General features: G+C 47.6%; 1 pseudogene; it reads left to right on the top strand.

Annotated features, from left to right (window-relative positions):
• The first annotated feature begins 9,404 nt into the window (after positions 1–9,404).
• LOC142261470 (U2 spliceosomal RNA) lies at positions 9,405–9,610 on the top strand (annotated as a pseudogene).
• Positions 9,611–22,406: the final 12,796 nt, after the last annotated feature.

Below are 22,406 nucleotides of genomic sequence, written 5' to 3'. Positions count from 1 at the left end.
GTACTAAGCTCTACACCAGAAATAGAAAGTAGTCCCTCTGCCTTCTGTCTAGGTGCCCTGAGTTATGTCCTGTAAACTGTCACAGGGACCCAGACACACATGTGTAGTAGGGGAATATCCCTGCTGAGATGCCAGTGCTAGAGCACTCGTTTGCTGTGGAGTTGAACGCTATGTGAGCAGTTCTTACCTTCAATGAGCAGAAGTCTCTTTTTTCAGATTTCAATATCTCTGTGGGTATCTGGCAGAAATATGGAATACTCTTTACTGCTAAGACCCTGTACACCACTCCCACTAAAGGGGGCTTTACACGCTGCGACATCGCTAATGCGGAGTCGTTGGGGTCACGGAATTTGTGACGCACATCCGGCCGCATTAGCGATGTTGCTGCGTGTGACACCGATGAGCGATTTTGCATCGCTGCAAAAACGTGCAAAATCGCTCATCGGTGACATGGGTCTCCATTCTCGATTATCGTTACTGCAGCAGTAACGATGTAGTTCGTCGCTCCTGCGGCAGCACACATCGCTCCGTGTGACACCGCAGAAACGAGGAACCTCTCCTTACCTGCCTCCCAGCCGCTATGAGGAAGGAAGGAGGTGGGCGGGATGTTCCGGCCACTCATCTCCGCCCCTCCGCTGCTATTGGGCGGTCGCTCAGTGACGTCGCTGTGACGCCGCACGGACCGCCCCCTTAGAAAGGAGGCGGTTCGCCGGTCACAGCGACGTCGCCGGGCAGGTAAGTATGTGTGACGGGTCTGGTCGGTGTTGTGCAGCATGGGCAGCGATTTGCCCGTGTCGCGCAACAGATGGGGGCGGGTATCCACACTAGCGATATCGGGACCGATATCGCAGTGTGTAAAGTAGCCTTTAATAAACTGTGTAAAGGATTTTAAGTAAAAATCCACAATAAACCAGCGCTAGATGGGTTTTTATAATTTTATTAATAGACCACAAATAAAAAATTTTTTGCTATCCTTGTTTCAAGACAGAGTATTTGATAATATACAATACACTGATTATTACTAAAACCAAGGACCACATAAAACAAGGACCACATAAAATAAAAAATGAAAGTAATGAGAATAAAATTCTTTTGTATAACCAATTAACTTCGAGGTGATACAATATTCACATTGATTTAGTTTTACCAGTCTAATGTAATGCCCCGGCCGGTGGCATATATTTTGTTTGGTTAATAATTTAGACTTATACAATGAAAGATGTACTATACCACCCCTGGCTAACTTACAAGTTTTAAGTTGTACAATATAAGTTTGCGACGTTATATTCGCCCCCAGGGCCTGGGGGAATAAACCTCACAACAACTTGACCGCAAAAAACACCCCGGATTTCTCCGTTGATTAGGCTGGAACCGCTATGTACAGGATTGACCTGTTATACTTCCAGAGCGGACGTTTTGAGGCCAGTGGCCGCGACTAGTGCTGGCTCTGGGGGAGATGTATGGTTACCGACATCCCTCTTTACAGAGCCTTTATAACACTTCACAAGGCCACAAACCAGCCGGTCCCGTATTCTCCCAAATGTACTTTCGAAATCAAGCAGTACGAAGCCACTGAAAGCACCAAGATGTTGGCTGCGGACAACAATAAGATCAGCGGTAACTACTCAGCCTCTCCAGCGGGCAGTCCAGACCGTATCCAGTGTCAGCTGACTGATTCCACACAGGAGGAAGTTGCTTGGCAGGTTAGCACCACACAAGGCTCCGATCTGCTTCCAAACGAGCAATGCAGAACCGCTGGAGGTACCAATGTATCCTGGTTGCAGACAAAGGAAATGTCAGCGGTAACCTCTCAACCTCTCCAGCAGGCAATCCGTACCGTGTCCAGTGGAAGCCGGTTGATTCCACACGAGGGAGAGATTACTTGGCAGGTTATCACCGCACAGGTGAGGTAGGCAAAAACAGAGTCCTGATCCGACACGCGTTTCGGGGGCGTGTAACGGCCCCCTTCCTCAAGGATAACTCAGCTGTTGCCTAGAGCACTATTTATGCATATATTTAATTGGTTATAATTTGCATAAAATTAAACAATGTTTAAATTCAACCAACATTCAATGACCACTACATATATCAATTTGTGAAAGACCGTTCATAATAGCCATATAATATAATTATGTGCAAAGGTTTTTCTAAAGGTTTTTCTAAAAAGACCTATATATAGCCTTGCTTGTATCATCATATACTGGGAAGACAATGTGTATATATGCATATGCTTTTTTTCAACAATAAATTTAACAAAAGGACATCATAAAGGTGTAATATAAATTTGCTATAATATGAAAAGCCCCTTATATCTACATCAACCTTGGGCAAGTGAAGCACCAGTATTGGGCCCGCTTCTTTTCAACATATTTATAAATGACCTTGTTGGGGGCATGCGGAGTAGAATTTCAATATTTGCAGATGATACTAAACTCTGCAGGGTAATCAATACAGAGGAGGATAATTTTATATTACAGGGAGATTTATGTAAATTGGAGGATTGGGCTGAGAAGTGGCAATTGAAGTTTAATGTAGATAAATGTAAGGTCATGCACTTGGGTAGAGGAAATAAAATTTATAATTATGTACTTAATTGTAGAGCACTGGGTAAAACAGACACAGAAAAAGACTTGGGTGTATGGGTGGATGGTAAACTTCACTTTAGTGGACAGTGTCAGGCAGCTGCTGCCAGGGCTAATAAAATAATGGGATGTATTAAAAGAGGTATAAGTGTTCATGAAAAAAATATAGTTCTACCTCTGTACAAGTCACTAGTGCGACCGCACTTAGAATACTGTGTACAATTCTGGTCACCGATATATAAGAAGGATATAGCTGAACTGGAGAGGGTGCAGAGAAGAGCGACCAAGATTATTAGAGGAATGGGTGGGCTGCAATACCAAGACAGGTTATTAAACTTGGGGTTATTTAGTTTGGAAAAACGAAGGCTTAGGGGGGATCTAATCACAATGTATAAATATATGAGGGGACAATACAGAGACCTTTCCAAAGATCTTTTTACACCTAGGCCTGCGACTGGAACACGGGGGCATCCGCTACGTCTTGAGGAAAGAAGGTTTAATCATAATCACAGACGAGGATTCTTTACTGTACGAGCAGTGAGACTATGGAACTCTCTGCCGCATGATGTTGTAATGAGTGATTCACTACTAACATTTAAGCAGAGCCTGGACGCCTTTCTTGAAAAATTTAATATTACCAGTTATGTATATTAGATTTTATGACAGGGTATTGATCCAGGGAACTAGTCTGATTGCCGGATGTGGAGTCAGGAAGGAAATTTTTCCCCATTGGAACTTGTTTGCCACATTGGGTTTTTTTTGCCTTCCTCTGGATCAACATGTTAGGCTACGGGTTGAACTAGATGGACTTAGAGTCTCCCTTCAACCTTAAAAACTATGATACTATGATACTATGATATGATACCAATTTTAATATATATTATGCATATATACACATATATCTCCATGACAATCGCTTTTTTTTTTTTTTTTTTTTTTTTTCCTTCTCTCCGTATTATTATCAGTACCTATTACTCCTCTACCTATAAAAATATAAATTAATTAAAAGCAAACAGTTCTATATCATTATTGAGTCCATATGGTTTCAAGGTGTTCAATTCAAAAATCCATTGGCTTTCTGCTCGTGACATTTTTTTAATGAAATCGCCACCTCTCCAATCCTTAGTTATTTTTTGTACGCCCCATACTTGGGATCCTTTAAAGGACCCTCCATGTTTTAACACATAATGTCTGGATAGGGGGTGCTTAGTACATTTATTTTTAACACTTCTAATGTGCTCACCCACCCTTTTCCGTAGGGGTCTAATAGTTCTCCCAATGTATTTTTTCTGACAGGGACATTGAATGCAATATACTACTCCCTTTGATTGACATGTAATAAATTCTCTAATCATGACTTCTGACTGCCCCTGTAAGAAGGATTTCCGTGAAATATTTTTTGTATTCTTACATACTATACAGCTATTGCATGGAAAAAAACCTTTCAGGCCAAATAATCCTCCCTTATTAGGTGCTGTAAGATTACGTATGGTGGGTGCCACTAAATTGCCAATATTGTTTGCCTTCCTATATATGAATATAACGTCGCAAACTTATATTGTACAACTTAAAACTTGTAAGTTAGCCAGGGGTGGTATAGTACATCTTTCATTGTATAAGTCTAAATTATTAACCAAACAAAATATATGCCACCGGCCGGGGCATTACATTAGACTGGTAAAACTAAATCAATGTGAATATTGTATCACCTCGAAGTTAATTGGTTATACAAAAGAATTTTATTCTCATTACTTTCATTTTTTATTTTATGTGGTCCTTGTTTTATGTGGTCCTTGGTTTTAGTAATAATCAGTGTATTGTATATTATCAAATACTCTGTCTTGAAACAAGGATAGCAAAAAATTTTTTATTTGTGGTCTATTAATAAAATTATAAAAACCCATCTAGCGCTGGTTTATTGTGGATTTTTACTTAAAATCCTTTACACAGTTTATTAAAGGCTACTTTACACACTGCGATATCGGTCCCGATATCGCTAGTGTGGATACCCGCCCCCATCTGTTGCGCGACACGGGCAAATCGCTGCCCATGCTGCACAACACCGACCAGACCCGTCACACATACTTACCTGCCCGGCGACGTCGCTGTGACCGGCGAACCGCCTCCTTTCTAAGGGGGCGGTCCGTGCGGCGTCACAGCGACGTCACTGAGCGACCGCCCAATAGCAGCGGAGGGGCGGAGATGAGTGGCCGGAACATCCCGCCCACCTCCTTCCTTCCTCATAGCGGCTGGGAGGCAGGTAAGGAGAGGTTCCTCGTTTCTGCGGTGTCACACGGAGCGATGTGTGCTGCCGCAGGAGCGACGAACTACATCGTTACTGCTGCAGTAACGATAATCGAGAATGGAGACCCATGTCACCGATGAGCGATTTTGCACGTTTTTGCAGCGATGCAAAATCGCTCATCGGTGTCACACGCAGCAACATCGCTAATGCGGCCGGATGTGCGTCACAAATTCCGTGACCCCAACGACTCCGCATTAGCGATGTTGCAGCGTGTAAAGCCCCCTTTAGTGGGAGTGGTGTACAGGGTCTTAGCAATAAAGACTATTCCATATTTCTGCCAGATACCCACAGAGATATTGAAATCTGAAAAAAGAGACTTCTGCTCATTGAAGGTAAGAACTGCTCACATAGCGTTCAACTCCACAGCAAACGAGTGCTCTAGCACTGGCATCTCAGCAGGGATATTCCCCTACTACACATGTGTGTCTGGGTCCCTGTGACAGTTTACAGGACATAACTCAGGGCACCTAGACAGAAGGCAGAGGGACTACTTTCTATTTCTGGTGTAGAGCTTAGTACAATATATATATATATACTATTACATGTGACACATGTACCTTGTATTACCATTATTCGCTGTATATGAACCCCTTTTCTCCGGGCATTATTTGTCTATAGCATTTTTCACGAACCTGAGGCAACTGAGAACCCTTCAGTGAAGGAATTCCACTAACCCTCACAATACCAACCAGGGGCCTCCCTGCAGTAACTCAGGTAGTTGTACCCATTCTCTTTCCGCATTCTATGTGTTCTTCTTCTTTCTTCTTTTTTTTCTTTTTTCTTCTTTTTATTTCTATCATGTAGTTCAGGGGTTTATAGATATATGTCCTGCATCTCATATTTCCTTTAGTGGTGCTTCTTACCCATTCTCATATCATTTACCCTAGTATTTCATGATCCTGAGGCGACTGAGAACCCTTTAATAAAGGAATCCTTTTTCACTTGAATTGTCAAGTGATACTTACCAGTGACTATCACGTAATGTTACAGGTAGTTGCATTTTCTTCCTCTTCTTTCTCTCCTTTCTTCTTTGTCACACGGTCCATTGTGTTATAGCCCACGTGTCATGATAACACTTGTACCATCTTTTCATTTAGATTCCACCTACAATTATTTACCGATTCCAGTTCTGAAATAGGCTTTCATGATCTACTCACTAGAATTCTCAAGTGCATAAGGTACTGAGACATATACATGTTCACACCATTATAAAGAACAAAGTATAAACATTGAGGTTTTTCTCACACCCATGTTCCTGTGTTCTTTGATATGATATGTGTTCATTTCCTTCACTATATAGGATTGCAAGTTTTCCATTTGTACCTTAATGGCAATGACGCTATACAATTGAACACATATCATCCTGTTATCCATATAGGTGTGTATTTACCTGCTTGACTATTTTTGGTTGTTTGATCCAGAATGTTTCTCCAGATAGGTCATGTGGAAATTTTCTTTCCTCAGTACAAATGTTTTCACTATGGCTTTGGAAAAATTTTTTGTATGTGCATCATGGTCATTTGACCCATTGTACTCTCAAGTAGCAATATATTGTACTGTTATGTTGTACTATGTACTAATTACGTGTTTATATGGTTTTGTAACCCTTTATGATCTTAGATAACTTTATCCTTGATAAAGACCTAAAAACAAGGTCGAAACGTTGGATGAATTATCCTTTTGCACAAATAAAGAATTTTCAGCATTCCAAGAGTTCTTTTCTTACGTTATTGATCACTATAGTGTGCCAGAGCTATTTCTATTGAATTGACTCTTATTTTTTCTGAGCACCTGCTATATACACAGTGACCCAGACATATTCAAGTTTCATTCAGAAGGCAGAGGGAAGCCTTAGCAGCTGAGCCTATATCTTGGCTTGTGAGCATTAGAACAGGCCGGCGATTACAGGGTAACATGAAAAATGTCCAGCTTGCATTATGACTAGAACATGACAATATCCTTTTAAGTACTAACCTATGATGCGTTCCTAAGCAGTTGATGTTATATGTTCTACATTTCATTTTCTGCATACTTTACAAGTAGTAGAATTTGCTTTGATATAGGCAACTGGATTTTCACAATGAAAAGGCAAAGGATAACGCCCGAAAAAGACGCCATACATTATGTCAGTGCCATCACTGACAAACCTGGATTGACCATGAAATACATCAATCCCCTTAAAGGTGAGTTAAAACAAGTTTTAACTAAATTGCCTTAATATTGTCATGCATTAGAATGACTGTCTTAGGTAATGATAAATATTTTCTACAGGAAGAGGAGTGTTTGCTGAAACTGAAATCGAAAAAGGGAGTTTTGTTGCAGAATATCGAGGCGAGCTCACGTATGCACTTACGATGGTAGACAACTACTCGAGATTTATGGTTGTGGTACAAGTCAAAGATCTAATGGCCCATACTGCAGCGAAGGTCTTCCAAGCACACTTATGCAGACCTCATGGCTACTCAGAGAGAGTCCTCACAGATCAAGGCACAGCCTTTGAAGCGGAAATCTTCAAGGACTTCTGCAGCTTTTACCGATGCAGGAAGATGCGCACTACACCCTACCATGCTCAAACCAATGGTTATCAAACTGCTCAGGACTTTACCCCATATTCCAGATGTGGCCTTACAAGTCATTTATAGAGGGGTAACAATACGTTGGGATCACCGGATCTAATCTCCCTTTTTATACACCCTAAAATCTTGTTTGCTTTAGAATAAACAATAACATCATAAAGGTATAGCAGTACCGTTTCAAAGTTTCGGTGTCCCAAGCAGCATTCCATCAGCCTCTGGAAGGTTCCTGGCAAATTGCACAGCTCGAAGGGCATGCTTTTGAACTCGCAGAGACCCATCGGGGTGGCAAAGGCGGTCTTCTCCCGGTCTGCCTCAGCAACGGACACTTGCCAATAGCGACTAGTGAGATCAAGGGTAGAAAAATAATTTGCAGTTCTCAATGCAGCTAGCTATTCCTCAATACAGGGGAGTGGTGCTGTCCTTCTTCTTTAACAGGACCAACGGAGCTGCCCAGAGGCTACAACTGTCACGGATAACCCCAGCCTCCTTCATGTTGCTCAACATGTCCTTGGTACACTGGTAATGTGCAGGTAGTTTTGGCTTATATCTCTCTTTGATGGGTGGGTGTGCACTTGTGGGGATGTAGTGTTTGACCCCTTTTATTCTTCAAAAGTCTAGCGGATGTTTGCTGAAGACTTGCTCGTATTCTTGCACTAGCCTGTAGACCCCCTTCTTGTGATGTGAAGGTGTGGAGTCAGTGCCTACGTGTAATTCCTTACACCACTCCTCTGGCTGACTTGGTGAGCTGTCACTGAATGGGTGGGCTGAAGCAATGGTGGATGCTGCTGTTTGGATAGCATGTGTATCTACTGAGAACAGCTTATCAATGGTGGCAAATCGGAGCAGCTTAATCTCTTGCTCTCCGCAGTTCAACACTCTCATGGGCACTCTTCCCTTCCATATTAATGAATAAAACTATGATGTAAATAGCATATAGATACCCCACAAATGCAGATAAAAGTAGGTTATGGGAAAAGGGGGAAGAGAGAAACAGGAAAATAGTGGAATAAAGTATACCTTCCAGGTGGGAGAGGAAATGGCAGCACAGCCAGTGGAGGTGAAGCAAGGGGAGCCTGCAACTAAAGAGTTGAGAGCGTTATCACATGGTGACTGAGCCTGATTGTAACGGGAGCATAGAGGTGCCGATCCTGTCTTACCTGCGTTGGTGTAGAAGTGGGTGTCCTGTGGTGGAGTCAGCTATGTGCAGTGGTGGCCGTGGGTTCTTTTATGTGCGACCGTAGTAATAGCTGCGCCCACTTCCTGTATGGGAGTGGAATGCAGTGAGGGTAATGGAACGCACGCCTGCGCATTTGTGTTTAACGTCGCGCATGTGCAGAACGGAGAAAAGGCTGCGCTCACTTCCTAATGAAAGGGAGTGAGACGCATCTGGGAAGGGAAGGGAAAAGATTAGGGTTTGGGGATGATGAAAGGGCTTTCTACGGGCAAGGATGGCAAAGGGTGGCAGTGACGGAAAGTCAGGCAGCCTGTCCTGTCCTGTCCTGTCCGTCCGTCTTTTTGTATCATGAATTGGAAAGACTGCAAGGGGGAGGGGAGGTGCTTGTGTCCAAAAGGAGGAGTTATTCAGATTCATTGCAGTGGGCGGCGGCTGCAAAAAGCACCATTCTTCTTGTTTTTGCTCTGCAAAACAGCCTTTTCAAGGGTTGGCTTGGGTGACAAAATGTCTTCTGTAGGCGTGGGTTTGTCTCCCTCTCCCTAAGATGTGTCCGGTATAGGCCAGGGTGCCACTCAAGGCCGTAACCAATTCGGGTTATAGCTTCTCGGCCTTTTGGCTAAGATCAAGTGTAGTTTCGGAGGACGCTACCTTGGTCGGTACTGGAAGGTGCCTGGGATTGCACGTCTGCCGGCCTTGAGGAAGTGTGTGCGCCTTCTGGTGACACATAGCCCTCTTGTGCCTGGACGGTTCCCAGGCAACGGGAGGCGATCACCTTTGTTATTTTGAAGTCCTACTGATAAACAGAAAAAAAAAAAATTAAATCTGTTCTTATCAGTTTAATATCTGATACGTCCCCTCTCTGGGGACCATATATTAAATGGATTTTTAGAACAAGGAGATGGAAAAAATCTTGCTCTGTCCACTCCACGCATTGACCTGGTATTGCAGTACCTCCAGGACCGGTGCACCCCTTCTTAACCCAGTTTCCAAAAGCAGAACTCAATTCACCTGATTCAAATGAGCCCCATTAGTGAATTGAAAGAAAGCAAAAACTTTATATGCACCTCAATTTGGCCAATTCACTTTTCACACTTTCACCCTTTTTTTTATCTTTCACACCTTTTACTTGCTTTATTGATGCAAAAAGCTGTGCCAAATAGCAAACTCATCTCCACTCAACTTGACCAACTCTGCTATGTCCCGTGCAGTATCTTATTCTCAGTCTTATCTAGATCATTTGCAATTGAATAGAATAGATCCCTTTTGGCTGCTTATGACTGTGTAAAATATGTAGTTTTACTGGGCTGGGATGAGAGAATCCATTGAAGCATGGTGTAGGGATTGTGGTTCCTGTGTGCTAAGAAGAGAGGCTGGCACCAGCCAGAAAGCCCCATTGCAGCCAATAATCACTTAATAACTTTTTCAACTTGTCATCATATGGGAGGCCTTCCATTCCTTGTAGTAGTCTAGTTGCCCACCTTTGAACTGACTCTAACTTCTGAATGTCCTTTTTAAAATGTGGAGCCCAAAACTGGTTCCCATATTCCAGATGTAGCCTTACAAGTGATTTATAGAGGTGTAACAATACGTTGGGATCACGGGATCTAATCTCCCTTTTTATACACCCTAAAATCTTGTCCCAAGCAGCATTCCATCAGCCTCTGGAAGGTTCCTGGCGCATTGCACAGCTCGAAGGGCATGCTTTTGAACTCGCAGAGACCCATAGGGGTGGCGAAGGCGGTCTTCTCCCGGTCTGCCTCAGCAACGGACACTTGCCAATAGTGACTAGTGAGATCAAGGGTAGAAAAATAATTTGCAGTTCTCAATGCAGCTAGCGATTCCTCAATACGGGGAGTGGTGCCGTCCTTCTTTTTTAACAGGATCAACAGAGCTGCCCAAAGGCTACAACTGTCACGGATAACCCCAGCCGCCTTCATGTTGCTCAACATGTCCTTGGTACACTGGCAATGTGAAGGTGGTATTGGCTTATAGCTCTCTTTGATGGGTGGGTGTGCACCTGTGGGGATGTGGTGTTGGACCCCTTTTATTCCCCCAAAATCTAGCGGGCTTCCCACCGGTAACCCGCTCCCCAGCTTGGATGGATGCTGAGGGAGCCCCTTTTGCCCGCAGGCTCTGGCCCTGGGAACTGTAGCCTTGGCGGTGACTGTGCTTCCCTCTACGGTGTGAGCTGTTGCCTTCAATCGGGTCTTGACTGCTGGGAAACCCTGGAGGTTCCTGTCGCTAACGGATTTGACCGGTTTTACGGCGACTCCTAGCCTGGTCGGGGTCCGTAGGCCCTGCCGGATGGTGCTGGCTTCTCTTCACTCCCCGATCTGGTACCGGCGGGCCACCGCCCATCCCCGGTCCGTACGGTTCACTCCAATCAGCCTCTCCTGCAGAAGGTCACCACCGTCTGCCAACCTTGCTGAGTGCCCGGGCCACACACCCGGACACGGTCAGTCTCCTCTCCTCTTCACTTCTCTAACTCCAAAACTGATCTCTAATCTGACTCCTTTTCCCGCCTCCAGGACTGTGAACTCCTCGGTGGGTGGGATCAACCGCCTGGCCCACCCCCTGGTGTGGACATCAGCCCCTGGAGGAAGGCAACTAGGATTTGTGTTTAGCTTCGGTGTGCCTAGCCGGAGTGTAGAGTGTGTTGGTGTAGTACCTGTGACGACCTGGCTTGTCCAGGGCGCCACATTCCCCTATAGTAAAATGCAGACCGTCCGCGGGCTGCCCGTCCATCACCGGTTTTATTTTCACAACTGAAAAAGAATAAAACGGTAAAACATGTAAAAGCATCATAAACATTTTACAACGGTACAGCTTCCGCTCTTCTCCCACCCAAACAACCTGGCCCTGATGCTGCCCCTAAGAAGCGGGCAGCACCCCTTGACCCCAGTCCAGCACCAAGTTGCCCGAGCGGGTTCTGTCTCTTTCAGGGGGCCCACGTCCAAGGGGACCCCTGAACCCCCGGAGGATCGCCACCGGTTACGGTAGTGGCGGGCCTAGGCCATCCCTTTCCTCCAGGCCCATCCTCCCAAATCAGCCTCTCCGGAGGCGGTAACGGTGTCAAGCCAACAAACATTTTTATTTACATTGCACTAAGTTTGTGGTTGCCCTGCAAGTTCTCGGGCTTGTCCGTAAGCAGTTCCTTACGCAATGGTTGCACAGTCCCTACGGGGACAACAGTTGCCGGCAACGGCCGGTTTAATCACGGTTCAATCAGGTAAACTTCTTTGGTTGATCATCTTTACTTATCATTTAAAACTTTCAAACTGGTACACTCAACACATAAAGCCCCCCCCCTGTTAAAGAGTAGTTTCCCTGTACCTAAGTGGGGGTCTACCTAGGTTGGGGCGAGTGGACCTTCGGGGTCCGGTGTCAGTGGTGACAGGCAGTGGGGCAGAGGGAACAGTCAGTTCCTCCTCCCTGCTATCATGTGGGGCAGGCGGAGGCGTAGGGGAGCTGGGTACAGGTACATCCCTGGGCACTGGCTCGCGGTTAACCGTTTCCATCATTTCTTCATCCACGGGTTGTGGGAACAGTATCACTGGAAGGATCACCGCACCGTTCTGTGTAGGCCAGTCTGCTGGAAAATCACCCATCATGGTGTGGATTACCTCTTTTTCCTTCTCCACTGGACTGGGAACTGGAGCCTCATCCGCTACTCTCAATGCTGGTGGGCACTTCTTCAGGTGGTCTCGGGAAACCGTGGCCAAAGTCCCCCCCTGGTCACGGCTGATCTGGTAGGCCTTCTCATTCTCCCATCCTGTGGGCTGGACTACATACGGGGTTTTTTCCCATTGATCATCCAGCTTGTGGGCCCTTCTTTTCCGCTTCAGCACTACATCCCCAGGTTGGAAGGAACCGGCAGGCGCCTTCTTGTTGAAGCACTGCTCCTGTTGTCCCCGACTCCGGCACAAGTTCTTTTCAACATACTCCTGGACCTGTCGGTACTGTGTCCTCCGCCGAGTGTCCCATTCAGCTGTCGACAGGAGTGCTTCTGAAGCTTCCAAGCCCATTTCCAGATCCACTGGTAGCCGGCCGGGACGAGCTCTCATCAGGTATGCTGGAGTGCATTTCGTAGAGCTGGAAGGGATGTTGTTGTACATATCGACCAGGTCAGGTAGCTTCTCCAGCCACAGGTTCCGCTCTTCCAGTGGTAACGTCTTGAGGAGGCCCAGGACCAAGTGGTTCATCTTTTCACAAATGCCATTGGTTTGGGCGTGGTAAGGCGTGGTCCGGATTTTCTTGCAGCCGTACAACTGGCAGAATTCCTGGAATACCTCTGCTTCAAAGGCCGGACCCTGGTCGGTAAGCACCCTCTCCGGGTACCAATGCGGTCAACAGAAATAAGCCTGGAAAGCCTTAGCAGCGGTGCGGCCGGTTAAGTCCTTAACTGGGACAACCACCAGGAACCTCGAGTAGTGGTCTACGATGGTCAGAGCGTAGGTGTACCCACTTCGGCTGGGGGTGAGCTTTACATGGTCAAGGGCAACCAGCTCCAGCGGTTGGTGTGTAATGATCGGGTGTAGGGGTGCCTTCTGGCTGGCCTCGTCCTTCCTTCTCAATGCGCAAGGGCCACATTCTCGGCACCAGGCCTCCACAGATTCCCGCATTCCACTCCAATAGAACCGCTCTCTTAACAACATCTCTAGCTTCTTCCACCCGAAGTGCACTGCACCATCATGGTATGCTTGCAGGACGGTGGGCACGTTAGCCTGGGGAATCACCAGCTGGCGGATCTTCTCGTGAGTCTTTGGATTAATCAGCTCGCGATACAACTTCCCCTGGTGTAGGTATAGCCGGGTCCGTTCTTGCCACAGACGTTGGGCTTCGGCAGGGGCAGCAGGGTCTATCCCAGCAGAACCCTGTTCCACTAGAGTCTTGACCAGGCGGACAGCAGGTGCCTGGTCCTGAGCTTCCTGCCAGTCCTGTCGGGGCAGCGGATCCAGGTTCACCCGTTGTTGGTAGACGTGCACCTTCTCAGTGAATGGCCGGTGAAATGCAGGCAACTCGATCTCTTCGAGGTCATCATCCTCTGGCCCCTCTTCCGACAGGTGGGGCATCCGGGAGAGTGCATTGGCATTGACGTTGGTACGGCCGGCCCGGTACTTGATGGTGAAATCGTAGTTGGCTAACCTGGTCACCCACCGCTGCTCCAACGCGCCCAGCTTGGCCGTATCTAGATGGGTCAGCAGGTTATTGTCTGTGTACGCGGTGAACTTGGCTGCTGCCAGGTAATGGCGGAACCGCTCGGTGATAGCCCACACCAGTGCCAAGAGCTCAAGCTTGAAGGAGATGTAGTTCTCAGGGTTCCTCTCAGTCGGTCGGAGTTTTCGGCTAGCATAAGCTATTACCTTTTCCCTTCTGTCTTGGACCTGGGATAGAACAGCCCCCAAGCCCACATTGCTGGCGTCGGTGTAGAGGATGAATGGGCGGCTGTAGTCAGGGTACGCTAGGATTTCCTCTCCGGTCAGGGCTGTTCTCAGCTGGCGGAAGGATTCCTCATGCTTTTCTTCCCACACCAATGGGGCTACTAGGGATCTACCACCCTTGGTCTGTCCTATGAGGAGGTCTTGCATGGGGGCAGCCATCTTTGTGTACCCCTTAATGAAGCGACGGTAATATCCCACCAGGCCCAGAAACTGCCTCACTTCCCTCACTGTGGTCGGTCTCGGCCAGTCTTGGATGGCGGTGATCTTCTCGGGGTTGGGGGCGACACCTTCCGCACCAACCACATGTCCTAGGTACTGCACTCTGGGTTTCAGCAGATGACACTTTGAGGGCTTCAGCTTCATCCCATACTTGGCAAGGGACGCGAACACCTCGGCTAGGTGCTCCAGGTGGGCTTCATACGTCTGTGAGTACACAATCACATCATCCAAGTACAGCAAAACGGTCCCATAGGCAGTCTTCTCTCGGTCTTCCGGTGCCACGGCCACCTGCCAGTACCCGCTGGTGAGGTCAAGGGTGGAGAAGTAGTTAGCGGTTCTCAGCGAGGCCAGGGACTCTTTGATGCGGGGCAGAGGGTAAGCATCCTTATGCGTTATCTGGTTAATCTTCCGGTAATCCACACACATCCGCATGGTGCCATCCTTCTTCTTAACCAGCACCAACGGAGCGGCCCAGGGACTACAGCTGTCCCTAATAACCCCTGCCTCCTTCATGTTCCTCAACATGTCTTTGGCGCATTGGTAGTGCGCAGGGGGAATAGGCCTGTATCTCTCTTTAATAGGGGAGTGTGTACCGGTAGGGATGTGGTGTTGAACCCCTTTAATCTGCCCAAAATCTAGAGGGTGCTTGCTAAAAACCCGCTCATACTCCTGTACCACCTGGTATACCCCTTCCTTGTGGTGTATGGGGGTATCATCAGTGCCGACATGTAGCTCTCGATACCACTCGCCTAACTCCCCCAGGGATGAGTGGGAACCGGCAGCAGGCGGTGTGACCGGGGGAACGGCTTCATGGATCGTGTGGGGATCTAGAGTGAGCAATTTGGCAAGGGTAGCGTACCGGGTGGTGCATGAATGCACACATATTGGTTTTATAATCTTATTGTATTACTTTATATTCTTATTTCATTTGTGCATATCTCCACCATAATCCTGGCTACGAAATATAGCTTTTTTTGGGGTACACAGGTAGTAAGGTCTTCTTTCTATTTCTTTAGGGGTGATATAGCCTGGTGGAACTCTAGACCTCTAACATTATATATGCACCCTTTTTCTTTATGGTTCTTGGACACCTTATAACATTCTTCCATACATATATATCTTTCTCATAAATTATAAATAATTAGGCATTTTTATATATTTTATTTACATTTTCATAAATAACTTTTTACAAAGCATGGGGGACATTCTCACATACATATAATTTTCATGTACGCATTCTGAAAATTTACGCATAAACCGTACACACTCCTTTTTGTAACAATTTCTATAACTCATTCGCTGAACTCTCATCCCGGATATTCATTCTTACACCGAATTTCCTGTTATAACACAACATTCATGATTTTTATTCAATTTATTTTTATTTTTTAGGTTTATTAGTAGTGATGAGCGAGTACTAAAAAGCTCGGGTGCTCGAAGCTCGGGCCGAGCCTCCCAAGATACTCGTGTACTCGGCCCGAGCACCGAGCCCAATGTTATCCTATGGGAGACCCGAGTATTTTTGTGAAATGACCACCGGCAGCATGTAGAAACCCTAAAAATGGCACAAAAGTCTCCGAAGAGTGCTCAAATGACATGGCAACAGCATGGGGAAGACCCCTTGAAGCATTTATCACTCAAAAGTCACAGCTGTGAATAATTTTGTCCGCGTTTTACGCCATTTTTACGGACTCACCAGAAAACCTTCCAAAATGACACCAAAATGATTTTTCATAGCGGAAATGTTAAGGGCACATACCCAATAGTGAGATAGAGCTAATGTATGTTACTTTTTGAGATCAATACATGAAAGATTTTACGTAAAACATTGTGTGGCACTCCGATGTCCCTGAGAAGAGACGTACATAAAGGCCTCTGAGTCTAATGTGCCCATTTTGAGGAACTGAGTCTTTGTAGTATTTTCCTTTGCCAGGGCAGTCCAAAATTGTGAGGTTCACCAATGCCCCTGCATACAGACGTGCATGATGGCCTGTAAACCTGAAGTGCCCATTGTAAGGAAGTGGGTCTATTGTAGTATAGCCCTTAGGCAGGGCAGCCAAAAATTGGGAGGCTCCACGTTGTCCCTGGATAGAGACGTGCATGAGGGCCTCAAAACATTAAGTGTCCAGTGTCAGGAAGTGGGTGTATTATAGTATAGCCCTTAGGCAGGGCAGCCAAAAATTGGGAGGCTCCACGTTGTCCCTGGATAGAGACGTGCATGAGGGCCTGTAAACCTGAAGTGCCCATTGGAAGGAAGTGGGTCTTTTGTAGTATAGCCCTTTGGCAGGGCAGCCAAAAATTGGGAGGCTCCACGTTGTCCCTGGATAGAGACGTGCATGAGGGCCTGTAAACCTGAAGTGCCCATTGGAAGGAAGTGGGTCTTTTGTAGTATAGCCCTTTGGCAGGGCAGCCAAAAATTGGGAGGCTCCACGTTGTCCCTGGATAGAGACATGCATGAGGGCCTCAAAACATTAAGTGTCCATTGTCAGGAAGTGGGTGTATTATAGTATAGCCCTTAGGCAGGGCAGCCAAAAATTGGGAGGCTCCACGTTGTCCCTGGATAGAGACGTGCATGAGGGCCTGTAAACCTGAAGTGCCCATTGGAAGGAAGTGGGTCTTTTGTAGTATAGCCCTTTGGCAGGGCAGCCAAAAATTGGGAGGCTCCACGTTGTCCCTGGATAGAGACGTGCATGAGGGCCTCAAAACATTAAGTGTCCATTGTCAGGAAGTGGGTGTATTATAGTATAGCCCTTTGGCAGGGCAGCCAAAAATTGGGAGGCTCCACGTTGTCCCTGGATAGAGACGTGCATGAGGGCCTCAAAACATTAAGTGTCCATTGTCAGGAAGTGGGTGTATTATAGTATAGCCCTTAGGCAGGGCAGCCAAAAATTGGGAGGCTCCACGTTGTCCCTGGATAGAGACGTGCATGAGGGCCTCAAAACATTAAGTGTCCATTGTCAGGAAGTGGGTGTATTATAGTATAGCCCTTTGGCAGGGCAGCCAAAAATTGGGAGGCTCCACGTTGTCCCTGCATAGAGACGTGCATGAGGGCCTCAAAACATTGTTCCCATTGCAAAGGAGCGGGTCTCCTGTCGTTGTAATGTCCATTCTGCAAAGAATGGGCGAAAAAATTTACCACTGGGGGTATACCTGAAACAAAGGCCTAACTCTTGTAACGGTCATCATGGTGGCGCATGAGGAGAAGGAGGAGCAGTCCAGAGATTATCCAAAGTCCAGAAGTGTGTACCCATGGGTGACTGGAGGTACATGGCAAATTCCCGTTACAAACTTTAAATTCCGCTCTCATTTGCTGGTGGTGTGGTGAAGTCTGGCCCAATCCAACCCTTGTTCATCTTGATCAGAGTCAGCCTGTCAGCATTTTCAGTTGACAGGCGGGTGCGTTTATCTGTAATGATTCCACCTGCGGCACTAAAAACACGCTCTGACAAAACGCTAGCGGCAGGGCAGGCCAGGACTTCCAAGGCGTAGAGAGCCAATTCATGCCACGTGTCCACCTTGGATACCCAATAATTGTAAGGCACAGAGGAATGTCGGAGTACAGTTGTTCGATCTGCAAGGTACTCCTTGAGCATCTGGGCAAACTTAGGATTTCTTGTGGCACTACCCCGCACCTCAGGGGCTGTGGTACGTGAGGGGCTGAGAAAACTGTCCCACATCTTAAAGACTGTTCCCCTACCTCTGGCGGATTGGACTTGTGCCTCTCTCGGCTGTACGCCTTGGTTGTCCACTGATTCCTGACCTATGCCGCTAGCGTTTTGTGAGGGGAATGCTTTGCCTACTTCCGTGACTATGGCCTTCCGGAACTGCTGCATTTTGGTTGACCTCTCCGCCTCGGGAATAAGAGACATAAAGTTCTCCTTGTAGCGTGGGTCTAACAGTGTTACTAACCAGTAATGATTGTCGGCCAAGATGTTCTTAACGCGAGGGTCACGAGACAGGCAGCTTACCATAAAGTCAGCCATGTGCGCCAGACTCTTAACAGCCAGGACTTCAGTAGCCTGACCAACACGTTGACTGAACATGCTGTCCTCCTCCTCCTCCTCCTCCTCCTCCTCATCTACCCTGTCCTCTGGCCAGCCACGCTGAACCGAGGATATGACTGGTGTGCATGTCATATCCTCAATTTGGCCGGAGATTTGCTCCATGTCTTCATCCTCCTCCTCGTCATAGTCCTCCACTGCACGTTGTGATGAGACGAGGCTGGGCTGTGTGTTATCACCCACACCCACTACTGTTTCTTGCTGCAACTCATCGCGCTCCGCCTGCAATGCATCATGTTTGGTTTTGAGCAGAGACCGTTTTAGAAGGCAGAGTAGCGGTATGGTGACACTAATAATGGCGTCATCACCACTCACCATCTTGGTGGAGTCCTCAAAGTTTTGGAGGATGGTACATAGGTCGGACATCCATCTCCACTCCTCAGGTGTTATGTGTGGAGTTTGACCCATTTCCCGACGGCTTAGGTGATGCTGGTACTCAACAACTGCCCTCTTCTGCTCACATATCCTGACCAACATGTGCAGAGTTGAATTCCAACGCGTGGGGACATCACACACCAGTCTGTGAGCCGGAAGATGCAAACTGCGCTGAAAGCCGGCAAGGCCGGCTGAAGCAGTAGGTGACTTTCGAAAATGTGCAGACAGGCGGCGAACTTTTACCAGCAGATCAGACAGCTCTGGGTATGACTTTAGAAACCGCTGAACCACGAGGTTGAGCACATGGGCCACGCATGGAACATGTGTCAGCTGGCCTCGCCTCAAAGCCGCCACCAGGTTCCGGCCATTGTCACACACGACCTTTCCTGGCTTTAGGTTCAGAGGTGTGAGCCAGTGATCTGCCTGCTGTTTCAGAGCTGTCCACAGCTCTTCTGCATTGTGGGGTTTGTCACCTATGCAGATTAGCTTCAGCACAGCCTGTTGCCGCTTCGCCGAGGCAGTGCTGCAGTGCTTCCAGCTTGGGACTGGTGTGGAGGGTACAGTGGATGAGGATGCGCAGGAGGAGGAGGAGGCTGAAGAGCATGACATTCCGGAGCTGTAGAGTGTGGGTGAAACACTGACTGAGGTAGGGCCTGCAAACCTTGGTGTGGGAAGGACGTGTTCCGTCCCTCGCTCAGACTGGGTCCCAGCTTCCACAATATTAACCCAGTGTGCCGTCAACGAGATGTAGCGGCCTTGCCCACAAGCACTTGTCCACGTGTCTGTGGTTAGGTGGACTTTGGGTGAAACAGCGTTGTTCAGGGCACGTGTGATGTTTTGTGACACGTGGTTATGCAACGCGGGGACGGCACACCGGGAGAAATAGTGGCGGCTGGGGACCGAGTAACGTGGGACAGCTGCCGCCATCAGGTCGCGGAATGCTTCTGTCTCCACCAGCCTAAAAGGCAACATTTCCAGCGCAAGCAGTCGCGAAATGTTAGCATTTAGAACTGTGGCATGTGGGGTGTTGGCAGTGTATTTGCGCCTGCGTTCAAAGGTTTGCTGAATGGATAACTGAACGCTGCGCTGGGACAAGGACGTGCTTGATGATGGTGTTATTTCTGAGTAGGCAACTGCAGGTGCAGGACCGGAGGAGGCTTGTTCGCAGGCAGCATGGACAGGGGATTGGCTCGCATGCACAACCAGCGAAGACGTAGCAGTGACATTAGCAAGCACTGCTCCTCGACTCTGTTGTACTTCCCACAAAGTCGGGTGCTTGGCTGACATGTGCCTGATCATGCTGGTGGTGGTCAGGCTGCTAGTTTTGGTACCCCTGCTGATGCTGGCACGGCAGGTGTTGCAAATGGCCTTTTTAGAATCATCTGGATCCAACTTAAAAAACTGCCAGACTCGGGAAGACCTAACATTTGTACAGGCACCTTGTGTCGTGTTGTTGTTCCGGGGAACGGTTGCCTGACTTCTGCCTGGAGCCACCACCCTGCTTCTTACTGCCTGTTGGGATGCTACGCCTCCCTCCCCCTGTGCACTGCTGTCCTCGCTCTGCATATCCTCCTGCCAGGTTGGGTCAGTTACTGGATCATCCACCACGTCGTCTTCCTCTTCCGCACCCTGCTCCTCCTCCTGACTTCCTGACAATTGTGTCTCATCATCGTCCACCCCTTGTTGAGACACGTTGCCAACTTCGTGAGAACGTGGCTGCTCAAATATTTGGCCATCTGTACATACGATCTCCTCATGACCCACTTCAACATGAGCTGGCGAGAGGCCAGAATGTGCGAATGGAAACGTGAACAGCTCTTCCGAGTGTCCAAGTGTGGGATCATTAATGTCCGAGGACGTGTACTCAGCCTTGTGGTAGGAAGGAGGATCAGGTTCTGAAATGTGCGGTGCAGTATCACGGCTACTGACACTTGACCGTGTGGAAGACAGAGTGTTTGTGGTGGTGCCAATCTGACTGGAAGCATTATCCGCTATCCAACTAACAACCTGTTGACACTGGTCTTGGTTCAAGAGCGGTGTACTGCTGCGGTCCCCAAGAATTTGGGACAGGACGTGCGAGCGACTAGATGTGGCCCTTTGTTGTGGCAAAATTAGAGCTTGCCCACGACCTCGGCCTCTGCCTGCACCACCATCACGTCCACTTCCTTGTTCCTTGCCAACGCCCTTGCGCATTTTGCAATGCTGTGCTGACATGTATTCACTAGACTTGGGCGTTATATCAAAGTTTGTGCAAATTGTGCACCTGTACGCTGCCACTGACAGGCACACACGTGCGGTTTTTAAATGCAAGCACGGACGCACTAAGAACCTAACAGGTTTTAGGAGCAAAAATTAATGACGAGGACTCTGACACTATCAGCCACTGCTGACTGACGTGTATTATACACTACACTTGTGCGTTATATAATAGTTTGGTAAAAACGCACACAAGTGCACCTGTACGCTGCCACCGACAGGCACACACGTGCGGTTTTTAAATGCAAGCACGGACGCACTAAGAACCTAACACAGGTTTTAGGAGCAAAAATTAATGACGAGAACTCTGACACTATCAGCCACTGCTGACTGACGTGTATTATACACTACACTTGTGCGTTATATAATAGTTTGGTAAAAACGCACACAAGTGCACCTGTACGCTGCCACCGACAGGCACACACGTGCGGTTTTTAAATGCAAGCACGGACGCACTAAGAACCTAACACAGGTTTTAGGAGCAAAAATTAATGACGAGAACTCTGACACTATCAGCCACTGCTGACTGACGTGTATTATACACTACACTTGTGCGTTATATAATAGTTTGGTAAAAACGCACACAAGTGCACCTGTACGCTGCCACCGACAGGCACACACGTGCGGTTTTTAAATGCAAGCACGGACGCACTAAGAACCTAACAGGTTTTAGGAGCGACAATTGCTGAGAAGTCTGACACTATCAGGACTGTTTTAGACTGTGTACACCAGCCCCAGATATGATGAAGGCTGGTATACGGTCACCACTAGGAATGGCTATATACCCTGCCTGCCTGCCTGCCTGCCTGTATACTGCTACAATAGTCCTGACAAGGACTCTTTTGGTCACTAGCCTGTATTCCAACCTGGCTATACCCTGCCTGTATACAGCAACAATAGTCCTGAGAAGGACTCTGCTACTGTACTCCGACCTGGCTATACCCTGCCTGCCTGTATACAACTAGAATAGTCCTGAGAAGGACTTTTGGTCACACTGTTTGCAGCCCTGCTACGGAAATAGCTATAAAGGGCCGCAAACCTTTCCCTGAAGCAGCGACCCTCTCCCTGCACTGACTGTCTGGATAGCTGTGAGCAGAGCACAGCGCGCCCGCCGGTATAAAGGCTCGGTCACGCTGTGCAGGCCGGCCAATCACTGCAATTCCACAACTAACAGGGCTGTGGCATTGCAGTGGTCTGCCAGCCAATCCCTGCATGAGGGCTGGCTCTCAAAAGAGCGCCAACATGCAGGGATGAAGACCACGAGTACAGCACGAGTATCGCGAGATTACTCGGTCCCCGTCGAGTAGACCGAGTACAGTGATACTCGTGCGAGTACCGAGTAGTAACAAGCATGCTCGCTCATCACTATTTATTAGTAAAATGGCTTACACTCCCCTTTTTTCCACTTTTTTCTTCA

The sequence above is a fragment of the Anomaloglossus baeobatrachus genome, unplaced genomic scaffold (genome assembly GCF_048569485.1).
Source record: "Anomaloglossus baeobatrachus isolate aAnoBae1 unplaced genomic scaffold, aAnoBae1.hap1 Scaffold_225, whole genome shotgun sequence".
NCBI lineage: Eukaryota > Metazoa > Chordata > Amphibia > Anura > Aromobatidae > Anomaloglossus > Anomaloglossus baeobatrachus.
The sequence above is the reverse complement of the archived record's forward strand: the minus strand, read 5'-3'. Positions and strand labels throughout refer to the sequence as shown.